The sequence below is a fragment of the Hyalella azteca genome, unplaced genomic scaffold (assembly GCF_000764305.2).
Source record: "Hyalella azteca isolate HAZT.00-mixed unplaced genomic scaffold, Hazt_2.0.2 contig1265, whole genome shotgun sequence".
In the NCBI taxonomy this organism is placed as follows: Eukaryota; Metazoa; Arthropoda; class Malacostraca; order Amphipoda; family Hyalellidae; genus Hyalella; species Hyalella azteca.
In genome coordinates this window covers 23,837-36,640 of record NW_025931590.1, presented here as the reverse complement: position 1 = coordinate 36,640, position 12,804 = coordinate 23,837, and the positions used below count along the sequence as shown (strand labels likewise).

The following is a 12,804-nucleotide window of genomic DNA, read 5'->3' as shown; positions in this document are numbered from 1 at the left end:
AAAAATCGGAACCAGTGAACTTTGCATAGGATGAATAGCATTTTTTGAATTAACGTTTTCGTTTCAACTTCATGATTGTGAAGCTTAAAAACATTTTCCCAAATTACTCGTATGATCGAATTTAACAATACGCGTTCGTTACGAATTCAATTAAAGGTCGTGTGCTAGGCGTGGCGCCTGCTCGGGATTGCTACCCTGCGACTGTGTTGCCAAATACTGGGAAATTTCTGTAAAATTAAAGAGCTTCTTGAACACCTCATAAAGCGTAACTTTTTCAACAAAAAAAAATCAGCATAAAAAGCGTATATAATAAATCAAGTCAGGGAAAACCATACATAATATCTGATTAACACAACTGCACAATAATAGTTCCTATATAAGTTTCGTTCATTCGATTATGAAAGTTATTTCTTTATAAGACCAGAAATTTTTCTGTTTGATATTTCTCAGCCATGTCCAGCCTTACGAGCTAGGGTTTCCATGTGTGACTTTTCCGGTCTTTTTTAATTGCGTTGCACGGCCAAAATCTATAATGACCCTAAACATAGTGTAATTTTAAATATATAAAGAATAATAAATTGAATCATTACTCCGTAAAATTGAAATTTACTGATTAGTATTGAAATTTTCGGCATTTCCTGCTTTCCACTATCTGGCAACCCCGCAGCCGCCACGTGCTCAAAGCCGTCACTGTCAGTCAAATCCTGGTGATAGAGGACAGGTGCGAAAGCAGCAAAGTTGAATGGACGTTTAGTCAGGTTGGTGAATCGCTGTGCGTGCTATTGTTTTAAATGTGTAAAAGTGAGTTAACAACTAGTTTTAATTGAAGAAATGACTCTAAAATAGCGTTATCACAAAGAAAAATAAACTCGTTCGAATTTTAGAGACGTGTGGTTACAGTGGCTGTAATTGAAAGATGAGCGGAACTTTACTGATGAAGATCGAAAATTTAGGTATTAGGCTGGGACTAGTCGGTTAGTCCAAAGAATTTGAAATTTGATTTTTAAACAATAAAATCAAGATTTAAATTTGTGAGGAAAGAGGGGATTTCGGGAAATTAATATAAATGGTAAATAAATTATTAGCTGCAATATCGTGTGTGACATAGCCTACTGTCACTGTGATTTCGAAAGAATCTTGAATCGCGTCGTCACTTCACGGCTCACGGCCTCACGCCATGTCTAAATTAATCAATGGAGCAAAGTTATTCTGTTGATTCGTCCTAATTTAATATAATTGCAATGATTGCACGTATCAAATATGTCGTGTGTCGAATCAATAAATCTGATTTTGCACAATTTAATATTTTGGTTACAGTAATATTGCCAATTGAATATCCATTATGCCGACAGCCAAATTGCCATTTGCCAATGACTACAAAATCTACGAAGCTGTTCCTAACGTGCAAAAATATGGTTCTGTTTTGTTTGTTAAATGTCTTTTAGGGTCATCTTACGCTGCCACGTCGGTGAGCACTGAGCGGCATAGTGACAAACCAGAGATTTTTTAGAATCAGTTCATTTTTAATTTCCTCATAAAAGAAATCTAGGGTTGGCAAATTTTGTCGAAAACACTAATGTTAAAGTTGCAACAATTGCTTCACTGAGCGGTGACTAAATTCACTAAGGTAGGTACTTTGGCTACTGGCAAAGTTAGTGTCATAGAGGTTGGCACATGACGGAATACCTAGCCTGCGTGAGTCCCTGGCGGCGGCCAAGGTGGATGGAATTCTGGGAATGTGGTTCAAATATTATAGATCGATCCAGCCTAGTAACACGGTCAATTCCAGAAATATTAGCTAAATATAAGGTTAAATTTATTTACACATTTTAAGATCCAATAAGAATGTGATATGTGGACATGTTCACATAACCCCAAATACCCCTCCTCACTTCAATCACTTGCAGCACCCATGTGGGCCAATAATGTGGCCATGTCATCTATGTCATACATCAAAATTGTCAAAAGACTTGGAGCATCATGTGTAGAATAATAGATATATTTCTGATTAGACCCTAAGACCAATATAAGCCTGGGCTGCCTGGCCCAGCAATACAGCACTGCCCTAAGTGCCCTAACTGCTCTTTACCCATGATTTAGGAGGTTATCATCTCTGGCTACACAGCTGAGTGACTTGTGAAACTATATAATTTTGTATCCGCCCAAGCCTTTCATTTCCATCTTTTTTGATTGGAATTTCATATTTTCAACTCTTGATTGATTTATTAATTTAAACTTGATTTATTATTAGTTTTAGCCATTTATTGACCATGAAACAGAACAACTTAGTTCAAGAAGGCCAATGGTGTAATTTGTTATTGGCCAGTATGGAATTGTAGCAATACTGCTGCAATAGTAATTAGTAGTTCTTTTATTCAAGATTCAGGTTGATGTTAGTAAGCTGCTCTGTTCTTGAAATGAAATTGAGCTATACAAGAAGAAATTGTTTCAGGGCTTTCTGTCCAGGCTATATACCTAATATAACATAAAGTTCATTAATAAACTACCTCCTAATTTTTTTTCTCTGTATGAAAATATATGAAATGCTTGCCATCGCAGCCATCTTGCAAAAGGGATGTAATTTTAAGAAATTACCTAATCCATTATTTAGGTATTAATAGTTGAAATGATGTTTGCAGACCAATCAAGCAACTCCATTGGTTCAATTTTGCATGCATGGACCACCATTCTTTCATTTAAACTTTGGCAATGAAGAAGAATGGTAATCTCTGTCCTCTGAACATGTTTGCTTAGCATATAAATTGAATTGGAAAGCTTTAGAAATAGATCAGTGTTTCCTCTATATTCCAACTTTAATTTTTTGATTAAGTAAGTTTAAATATTGCCTGATAATTGCCAGATGCAGTGGCAGTGTGGGCTGCAGGTGCTATTTTTCATAAATTTTATAGTGTGAGCAATTTTTTAGATCAATTTTTATAGATTAACTTTTATTAGGTAATTTTTGAAATGCATGTGATAAATAAAAAACAGCTGTCATGGTTGGTTTTGTTTTATAGAAATGTTAAAAATACTAGACTATATACCATTACATATTCTGGAAACTGCTAAACAAGGCCTGGCTGATGGTACTGCTGGTGTTTTCTCCAGCATAGAATATTTTGCACATGTTGAATGTGTTCATTTCATTAAATTTCCAATGCTGAATTGCATTTTTTTATACTGACAACTATAGGCCAATTATTATCAAATAAAATACAACACAGCATTGAATAAAATACAACTTGTTGCATTGAATTACGATAACATAAATACACAGTGTGAACAAAACCTTAGTGTCCAGAGCAGAAGTTTGAAAAGGTATATAATATACAAAGCAAATGGGTACTAAAATCCAAAACCATAATTTTCTTATGCGTATAAATATGCTGATATTCATGAACCAATCGAGTTACTACTCATGGTCTATCCTTAAAATATGAACCAAATCTAAAGGATTCTATCCTGTCATCTATATTCTACTGTTTGTGGAATAATGAAATTTAATTTGAAATGTTTTGAGGTGAGAGTGGTTGAATAATCAGTTCTTAATGTATTCCAGGTCAATACATTTTGACAATTACTGCAAATTTAGGTCACTTCAAAAGTTTCTGGTAAGATTGGGTGAGGAGGCAAGGTGGTTAAGCCAAAGCAAAAATTTTAACAGTGAGCTGCATGTTTGAGACCTTAGCAAGCTGTGAATATTCAGAGATGTTGAGAATTGGTGACAGGCCTACAGCCTAATGAATGCTGAAACTGCTATTATATTTTAATTATTTATAATTAACTTTTCTATGCATGTTACTGGCTCTCCTCAGGCCATTTGTGAGTAAAATCCCTCCAAAACCTGCTCAGTCCATTCTTTATCTGCGGTAAATATTTGCTCGTAACCATGCATTATTTCTGCATCTCAAACTTTTAAACATTTATACATGGTACTCGTCATGTTTGGCAATTATCTGAACAGTTACTGGGATTTTTCTAATTTTTAGAAAGAGTCTTCTCCTTATAAAAAAGTTTATTCCATCATGAGCTTGAGCTTACATGAAAGGTGTGATAAGCTAAGTTATGTTTTGTAGGTCCAGCTCCACTGTGAGCTTGTATGCAATTGGGGGGAATCTGTGTCAAGATCACTCATCAGAGAGTGCATGGCATATTAAGTTTTAGAATACATTTCTAAGTTGACAAAGCTTCAAAATTCATTCAACTAATAGAAAAAATCACAAGTTAAACTCCTAAGTCATTTTTTATGGAAGTTCTGGTTTAATGATCCGTTAAATGAACAAGGTATTGTTAAATTAGTTTAATATAGTAAATAGTTAGATGCATTTGGGAAGCAAAATATTCAATGTACCTAGTAGCTTGTAATAGTCACCAAATTGTGGCAGGACTCTAAAAACAAAAACCTATATCCATGACTGTGGCTACTCCCTACCAAAATATTAATCTTTCTCTTCATTGTGGACTGGATAGATTTGCATTAGGTGGGGGAAATCAAACTGCAAAAAGACAACATTTTACTGATTATTTTGTTTATAGGTTTGTCCTTATTTCCTTATAACTCATTCCTTCTTATCAGCAAAATTGATCAAAACATGCTCCTCTTTGAACCATCTGTTCAGTTTTTATTTATTTTTACAATGTTTCAGTACCTAATTTATAAAATCAATCTTCTCATTTTTGGCTCAAATGACCATCATTGGTGACTGAAACATTTACTTTAATATATTATTTAAATATTTACTTGTTTTTCCTCTTAATTGAAGAAACTTGATTCATAAAATTGTAGAATTTTGCTCAATATTCCAAAATACTGGGAATAGTGAGGAGTTGTTTAGCAAGATTTTTCAACCCAAAAGCTGGGAAATAATAAACTTGTTCTTATAATATTAATATTAATGAAAAAATTGTATAAAAATTATATGGATCACTATTTCTTTGCATTTTGGTTTGGTAGTCAGCAAGATCTTCTTAATCTGCAAGTATAACAACTCTTGAATTCAAATAATCAAGTTTTCCCAGTGGGTTATGTAACAGCCTATTTTCAATATTACCGTAAGTAACTGCATGAGCTTATGAGACCACTCTGATCTTAAGACATACCAGTACCTAACACAGTCAGTGGTGACCAGCTGAGCATGACTCAATTGCCTGAAATTTTAATTTTTAAGAGAAGCCAGAAGTGCTTTTGATGGTAGCGAGCACTTGGCCATCACTGTTTTGTATTCATGAAAATATATTAATGAGCAATGAAGAGTTTTCTTAGAAGCAAGCAATATTGAGGTTCCATTGAAATAGATGATGTTGCCATTATGTTAGTGATACCCATATCTTGTGTTACACTTAGTCAACTTGTACTGTACAATGGAATGAAAGACCCCAACCATAGAGGCACATAAAATTGACTAGTGTAATTTGTATGGAATTTTTTCTATCTGGTGCAAGTGTTGTCAGAATAAAGAAGGGAAAGCTATATATATGCAAGTTTTATTGACATCTTTGATTACACGCGTACTATATTGACCTGTTCATAGTTCTTGACCACACAGTCACCTCACAAATTTTTACTACAATTTTCACACCTAGTGGCCATCATCGAATCCCTAATTTGCTGCTCTACCAAGCTCATAGAAGCAATCAATGTATACACTTTTCTGGTCAAATGCTTCCAACAGTTGCAGTTTTGTCTTGAAACATGAATGACATGAATTGTATCTGATTACCAGGCACTAACTGATAACCTCATGTCTCAGCTGGCTGTTGTGTGGCAATGTTTCAATTAACTTTGCTTGGTATGAAGCATGGACTTCTTCAAGGCAAATTTTCATTGCAGATTGCAACTGAGTGATTTGAGTTTCCAAACAACGTTGAAATCATGCAAGGTCTGCTTGCCTTTTCACTACCTCATTAATTTCATTAAATTTGGATTCCCAAAGATAAGGTCATAATAGTTTGCACTCCATGGTGTATAAAATTTCCTGTAACAGTATAGGCTGATAATGACTTTAATTCCAGCATGCAAGTGCTGTCTCTTATACACATCTAGATGTGTATAAGAGACAGCTTCAGTCTCTTGCATGCAGCATCACCCATGTTGGCCAATAATGTGGCCATGTCATCTATGTCATACATCAAAATTGTCAAAAGACTCAAAGCATCATGTGTAGATATTTTTCTGATTAGACCCCAAGAGTCAAGACCAATATAAGCCTGGCCCAGCAATACAGCACTGCCCTAAGTGCCCGTTACCCATGATTTAGCAGGTCATCATATCTGGCTACACAGCTGAGTGACTTGTGAAACTATATATTTTTGTATCTGCCTAAAGCTTTCATTTCCATCTTTTTGATTGGAATTTCAAGTTTCAACTGNCTCATGCATCATAACTCCTTCAATAACTCATGCATCATAACTCCTTCAATAACTCATGCATCATAACTCCTTCAATAACTCATGCATCATAACTCATTCTAGAAGGACATCTGACACCCCCTGGGGTAATAAGGGACACCGCTAAAAACACATTTACAGTAGAACCTCAGCTAGCCAAGGCTCCAGTTAACCAAAAAATCAATTAACAACAAAAAATTTTGATTACATTTACCTCACTCAGTGAAGAAAATTTCACTGGTAAGTTGGAGTTGCTTATAGAAATTAATGCATCATTGGTCATCACAAATTTGTGTATAGAATATCATTGATAGAATTGTGCACCGGACAACATAGAATGAAAAGTAATTAACCAAGACTATGATTTATTTCTCCAAAAAATATTATGGTTGTCATTAAAATACACCTTTCTGTTTCAGGTATGTTTTTACAATCTCTTTTTGTTATAGTGAAATCATTTTACCCAATAAAAATGGTGTGAAATTACAAGCTGTCCTGTATGCTTACAGATACAGAAGAAATGCTACATGGCTGCTGATATGAAGCTTGCAGTGGACAAGGTCGCTGTAAATGTTCAATGGCATGTCCATGGATATGGTAATATCACATCGATATACGATAATGTATGGATATGGTATTATATCAATAAAGGAAACACAAATAAAAATCACAGAAAAGGTCATTTATTCTACATTTACATCTACAAAGGAAGATGTGGACTTTGGAGTACTGTTAGTAATGGATGAGTATACACTTTGCATGCTTCAAACGTTTTAAAAATTGAGCTTTATTTCAAGTGTTCCTGATTACCCCGTTCCCTGGGGTAATTTGGGACGCTTTTATTTTGCGTCTGACACCTTACGAATAGCATGTAGAATTTTTTTGGAGATGCCATTCAATAGCCCTCGTAATTAAAGCGCTTTAAATGAGCCTAAACTTGTTTGTGAAATTTTTCATGGTAAGAAGTTATTAACAAAAAACGCTCAAAACTGTCCCTTATTACCTCATTTGACGGTAGCAAGTGTATTTTAGTTGACATATTGATCCTGCACAAAAAATATATAATGGTGCTTTAGGTAGAAACAGATAGGATGATCATAATGATGAAATGAATGATTGGCTTAATATATTTAGCAAGAGTAGGAAATTATTTGAAAAATGAAGAAAAAGTTAGGTATGATGAGTGAAATTATTTAAAAAAAAATGATACAGTATTGAATATAGAATTAATTTTTATTTTATTTATTTTAACCATTACATTTCCTCAGTAATCCCATTTATCTGTAGGTTCCTGAATTCTAAGATAGATGTTAAATGTGATAACTACAAACCTGCATTAATGGGTGGAAGGTCCAAGCTTGGAAGGTGAAAATATTTTAACAATATGAACACCCTGTTGGTGTCCATATAATTCTTAAAATATTTTTTTAATAACCCAGGGTATAGGTTATTCTTATATTCATTTTAATGAATATAAGAATAACCTATACAGGGAATTGTAGTAATTGCACAGGTAATTTTAGGAAACAGTCTCATTGATATGTACCTATTATTTTCCATTTATTTTATTGACATTTTTATTTTCAGGTTATAATTTTTTCATGACCCACCATCAAATGTAAACTTGAAAGTTTGTGTTAAGGAAATCAAAAATTTCTCTAACAGTATAGTTTAATTGAATATTGAAATTCTAATAACAAAATTATTACCCCTTATTTTAAATGGCCTCAGTAATTTTTGTGTGTGAAGTTTGCATGTGTGTTTGCATTACAAGCTTACTTAATTAAAATTTCTGGAACAAAGAGCTGTCCTAAATGCAGGAAGAAAATTGACAAGCCTGCTAATGTATTGTTGGTTAACTACGTATTGATTCTCTTGAAGAACAAGGCATGTAAAGGGAAACAACCCCCAGAGTCAGAGCATCTCTTCTCTCAGCACAAGAGGCATCTGGATTACCTGCATGTAAACTGCATTAAACTCGTGTGTTTTACATGCACTAGAAGCATTTATGGTGTGGATGCCCCGCTCCAGAACGGTGATGTGGACTCAAAGGCCAAAATAAGGTCCTTAATGATAGAAAAATTTCAGTGACAGAAGAAAAATTTTCAGGTTTCTAGCGGTACTTTGGATTTGATGGATGATATCATGGATCTGAGGACTACTGTGGCGAGATGGGATGCTTCTCTTCATGATCAAATAATGTCAACCAGTGAAGATTTCAAGGCTTGGGACAACTTGGCTTCTGTGTTGGCAAAAAAGTGTAAAATGCGAGGAAATTCTACCTCGTCTGAAATCATAACCTTCAGGAAATACCTATGTTACCTGAAATCAAAAGGCTGCTGGATTATGCAAACCTGACTTGTAATTTGCAAAAGGTGAGTGAATTACTTTGGATTGGATCCAATATCTGATTGAATTAGATTATTGCTATGATAAATCAGAAACTTTTGCTTCTAAGTTTAGCAATCGAGCTTCTTGCCAGAGAAATACTGAGATCTAGAAAAAGGGTTAATCTGCAATACTGATCATACTCAAAACTTTATAGTGTTCAGTCCTGAAGAAACAAATTATCAATGAGGCTTATTTCTGACAAGTATGTGGTATTGAAAACCATGATATCTTGTGTATCTTAGCCAAATAACTGGTCATGAGCCAGTTAATATGTAAAATATATGTAATAATTAAATTACTCTAGACTTGAAAATATCAGAATTTTCATATGGTTTTGCACAGATAAACACATTTGGTTTATTATTATATTTACTCAATGAAAGGGAACTTGACAGATGAATATCCTTCACGTGTAAACTATTGACAGATACACAACACTCAGCTTGAGCTCATGCCGAATGGGAAATTGTGGACCGTCACTGACTATGCTTGTGAAGAACAAGCTACTGCAAGCTTGTTGCACAAGAGGATGCCGAGTCACGTCCTGGTGATATCAACACAGACAAGACCCATCTCAGGACTTGATGCCCATGGCCTCCTGGCGAATGTCACATAGCCTGATGGATGAAGATATAGGGACTATCATCACTTCACCACAGAATTTGGGTAAAGGAATTTCTTCATACCTTTTGCCATGCTAATAATACTTTAATATATAAAATCGAAATTAAATTCTGTATTAATATGTAAAAGGCTGTTAAAATTTTTGACTGGTGACATTCACTAATTCTCTCTTCATCTCTGGTTACAGAAACCATCTCATGGACCTGTATGGCACTCCCGACCATATCCTGGCACACAGTAACATTGGGAAGCGTGCGCCATGCAGTATTGGTGTTCGCCTTGCCAGCCTCTGAGACATAGAGCGCTGTTTAGAACTTATGGGACCAATGGGTAAGTTTGATATTACCTGAAGGCTGTACGACATTTTTGCTTATTTCCATAAGTAGTTTGTTATAAAATATAAATATAATATTACATCCTGATACAAAATATGTGAAATAATTCTTCCTAAAGAAAATGAGGTTAATAGTGCAGTGTGACATGTATTAAAATTTTTTTGTTCCTGAACTACTGGGAAAATGTTCCTGATCGAATTAAGCAGCTTGTGAAACATTTTGAAACAAGCATAATTATCTTCATTAGTGTTGAGACACCTACCACATTCTTGCCCGTTGAGACACCTAGTCATGCTCGTTAACACTATCAAATGTGAATTGTAAATGTACTCAGAATAAACCAGCTTCTGAGATCTTGTTCTCACCCGAAAATGGTGCAGAGGTATTGTAATACTCATGTGATAAATTTGACACTGCATTACTACTTGAGTTGCTTATAAAACTCCATAGTATGAGCTAATTTATTATAGTGAATCGGTAGCTAAGATGGGAAGCTACGATTTATTTGAGTGAAGAGACGCTGAGTGTGCAGGTATATACATACGTATATGAGAGAGGACGAGTGTTTTTGAGTGAAGTAAACATTGGCAAATACAGCTATAATGCAGCACGATATCTGCACATGAATTTTCTGTATTGTAGCCAACTGAAGAGATGCAGTTGTAATATACTGGCATATAATAGAATGTTGAGTGACCACATCAATCGCCATTTCCCTATATATATCGTAGACTGTGCTACTGTTTCCAATTTTTTTAATAATGCCCAATTACCACAATTCTGAATATTGTTATGCAAACTCTTGTCAGAAAAAATATGATAAATCAGAAAAAAAACATTACATTTTATTAAAATACTTTTTGTTAACATGATTTCAGAGATTCTTTTTAGCTTCATTACTTGTATAGGGAAGTGTAATAAATGTTGTCAGGAAGTTGATGCATTTTCAATAAATTCGAACCATCAAATTTATTAGTTCGAAATTTTTAGATCTGTTCTTCTTAGTAGCCCTACATAATAATCTTGTCTTGTGAAGTATCAGTATGTATTCTTTTTAATGCTGGCATTTCACTGGGGCTGGAAAAATGTATCATTATTTTATAAATTAACGCTTCCAGATTTCTATGCAAATTCATTAATTTGATTCTTTTCAGACTGCGAGGGCATGGTGATGGAGGACCTGGCAGTGGACTGTTGGTGGATAGTGATGAAGGATGGAGGATAGTGCGGAGGATAGTTCTGGTGGTCGATGGAGGTCCGAGGAACAGACCCCAAAATTACAGACCTGTGACCTTGACCTCACATGCGATCAAGGTTTTTGAGAAGGTAGTGGTCAGGAGACTTGTCCGGTATATGGAAGAGGCTGATCTGTATAATAACGGACAACATGGCTTCCGGCGTAATCGTTCCTGTTTGTCGCAGTTACTGGAACACCATCACCGTCTTGTGGCCCATCTGGGGGAGGGAGCTGGCGTGGACGTGGTATACCTAGACTTTGATAAAGCCTTTGACAAAGTTGACCATGGGGTGCTCTTCGGAAAGATGAGACCCTTGACCTTGAGGGTAGGAGGAAACCTGTTAGAGTGGATTCACAACTTCCATAAAAATAGAGTACAAGCTGCCTCAATTGGAAATTCGAAATCGAGAAAAGCGAAGGTGAAAAGCGGAGTGCCACAGGGCTCAGTGCTTGGACCGATCCTCTTCCTCACCCACATAGCCGATATCTACTCGGAGCTTACTCACGCATCTATATCGTCATTTGCGGACTATACAAGAGTGCTGATGAAGATCACAGATGACCTAGACTGCGAGAGGTTACAGGATGACTTGTCGAGAATCTACGATTGGGCCCTAGTGAACAATCTGCAGTTCAACGGCACCAGATCGAAGTAATGAGATACAGAGTCCGCACACAGATCGGGATGCCACATCGCTACTTGGCATCAGATGGCACAGAAATTGAGGAGAAGCAACTAGTTCGAGATCTCGGAGTGTTGATGAGTACTGAAGCCACGTTTGATGTCCATATCGAGGAAATAGTCGCGCAAAGCCGACTACGGATGGGGTGGATCAAGCGGACATTTAGAACGAGAGAAGCAGCACCAATGATTACACTCTTCAGAGCCCTCGTGCTCTCCAATCTTGAGTATTGCTGCCAACTTTGGGCGACACTAAAGGCGGGTGCGGTGCGGAAACTGGGTGCAGTGCAGCGGACCTTCACGTCCAGGATCAGCGGCATGAGGGAGCTGAACCTGAACTACTGGGGAAGATTGAAGCACCTGGGACTAGAGAGGAATAGAGTAAGGTATATCATACTGTACACTTGGAAGATGATAACCGGACTGGCTCCCAACCTTGAGAGTGAGACATCCAAAATAGTGACCTATTACAACGAAAGGAAAGGGAGACTGTGCAGGATTCCTCCATTTAATAACCGAGCCGCGGCCAGAGTACAGACTCTTCGTGAGGGATCACTGTCCGTTGCAGGACCGAGGCTCTTTAATGCCTTGCCAAAAGTGCTGAGAGGAGGGATTTCGCCCCTGCAACATTCAAGAGACGACTGGACAATTGGTTGAGAAAGATCCCGGATTGCCCAGTTATGGGAAGCTACCCTCAGCAAGTGACAAGCAACAGCATACTGCATCAGCTGGCCCAAAGGAGGGCAAATATATAGAACACGTCCAACGTTACATCCGGGACCCCAGGGCGGGGTGACCTGCCTAGCGACGACTCGGAGACGGAGGACGACGAAGGCGGCGCATCAGCGTGACCGGGGACTCGGAAGTTTCAAACTCATCATAAGGTCATAAGGGAAGTGGTGGTGGAAGGTCGTGGGTGAAGAAGCTATATAAGGTGGGTGAATGGCAGGCTCCTTGTGGGACGTCAGTGTGCAGTTGTAGGGGAGGACCTATGTGGTATCCCATCCTGATCGAAGCTGTTCTATTTGTGAGGTAGTTTGCTAGTGTTTTTGTAAAGGAGGGATGGAAGTTGAGATGCATTGGTTTATTTTGGAGTCCGGTGTGCCAGATCTTGTCGAAGGCCTTGGTCACATCACGGAGCACTATGT

At 36.8% G+C, this 12,804-nt stretch overlaps 1 long non-coding RNA gene across 1 annotated transcript; it reads left to right on the top strand.

Moving 5' to 3' along the window:
• Window positions 1–7,975: 7,975 nt before the first annotated feature.
• LOC108668560 lies at window positions 7,976–11,034 on the top strand. Its single transcript, XR_001930606.2, has 4 exons — window positions 7,976–8,762; window positions 9,206–9,444; window positions 9,590–9,732; window positions 10,892–11,034. It is a non-coding gene; the product is annotated as an uncharacterized LOC108668560 (long non-coding RNA).
• Window positions 11,035–12,804: the final 1,770 nt, after the last annotated feature.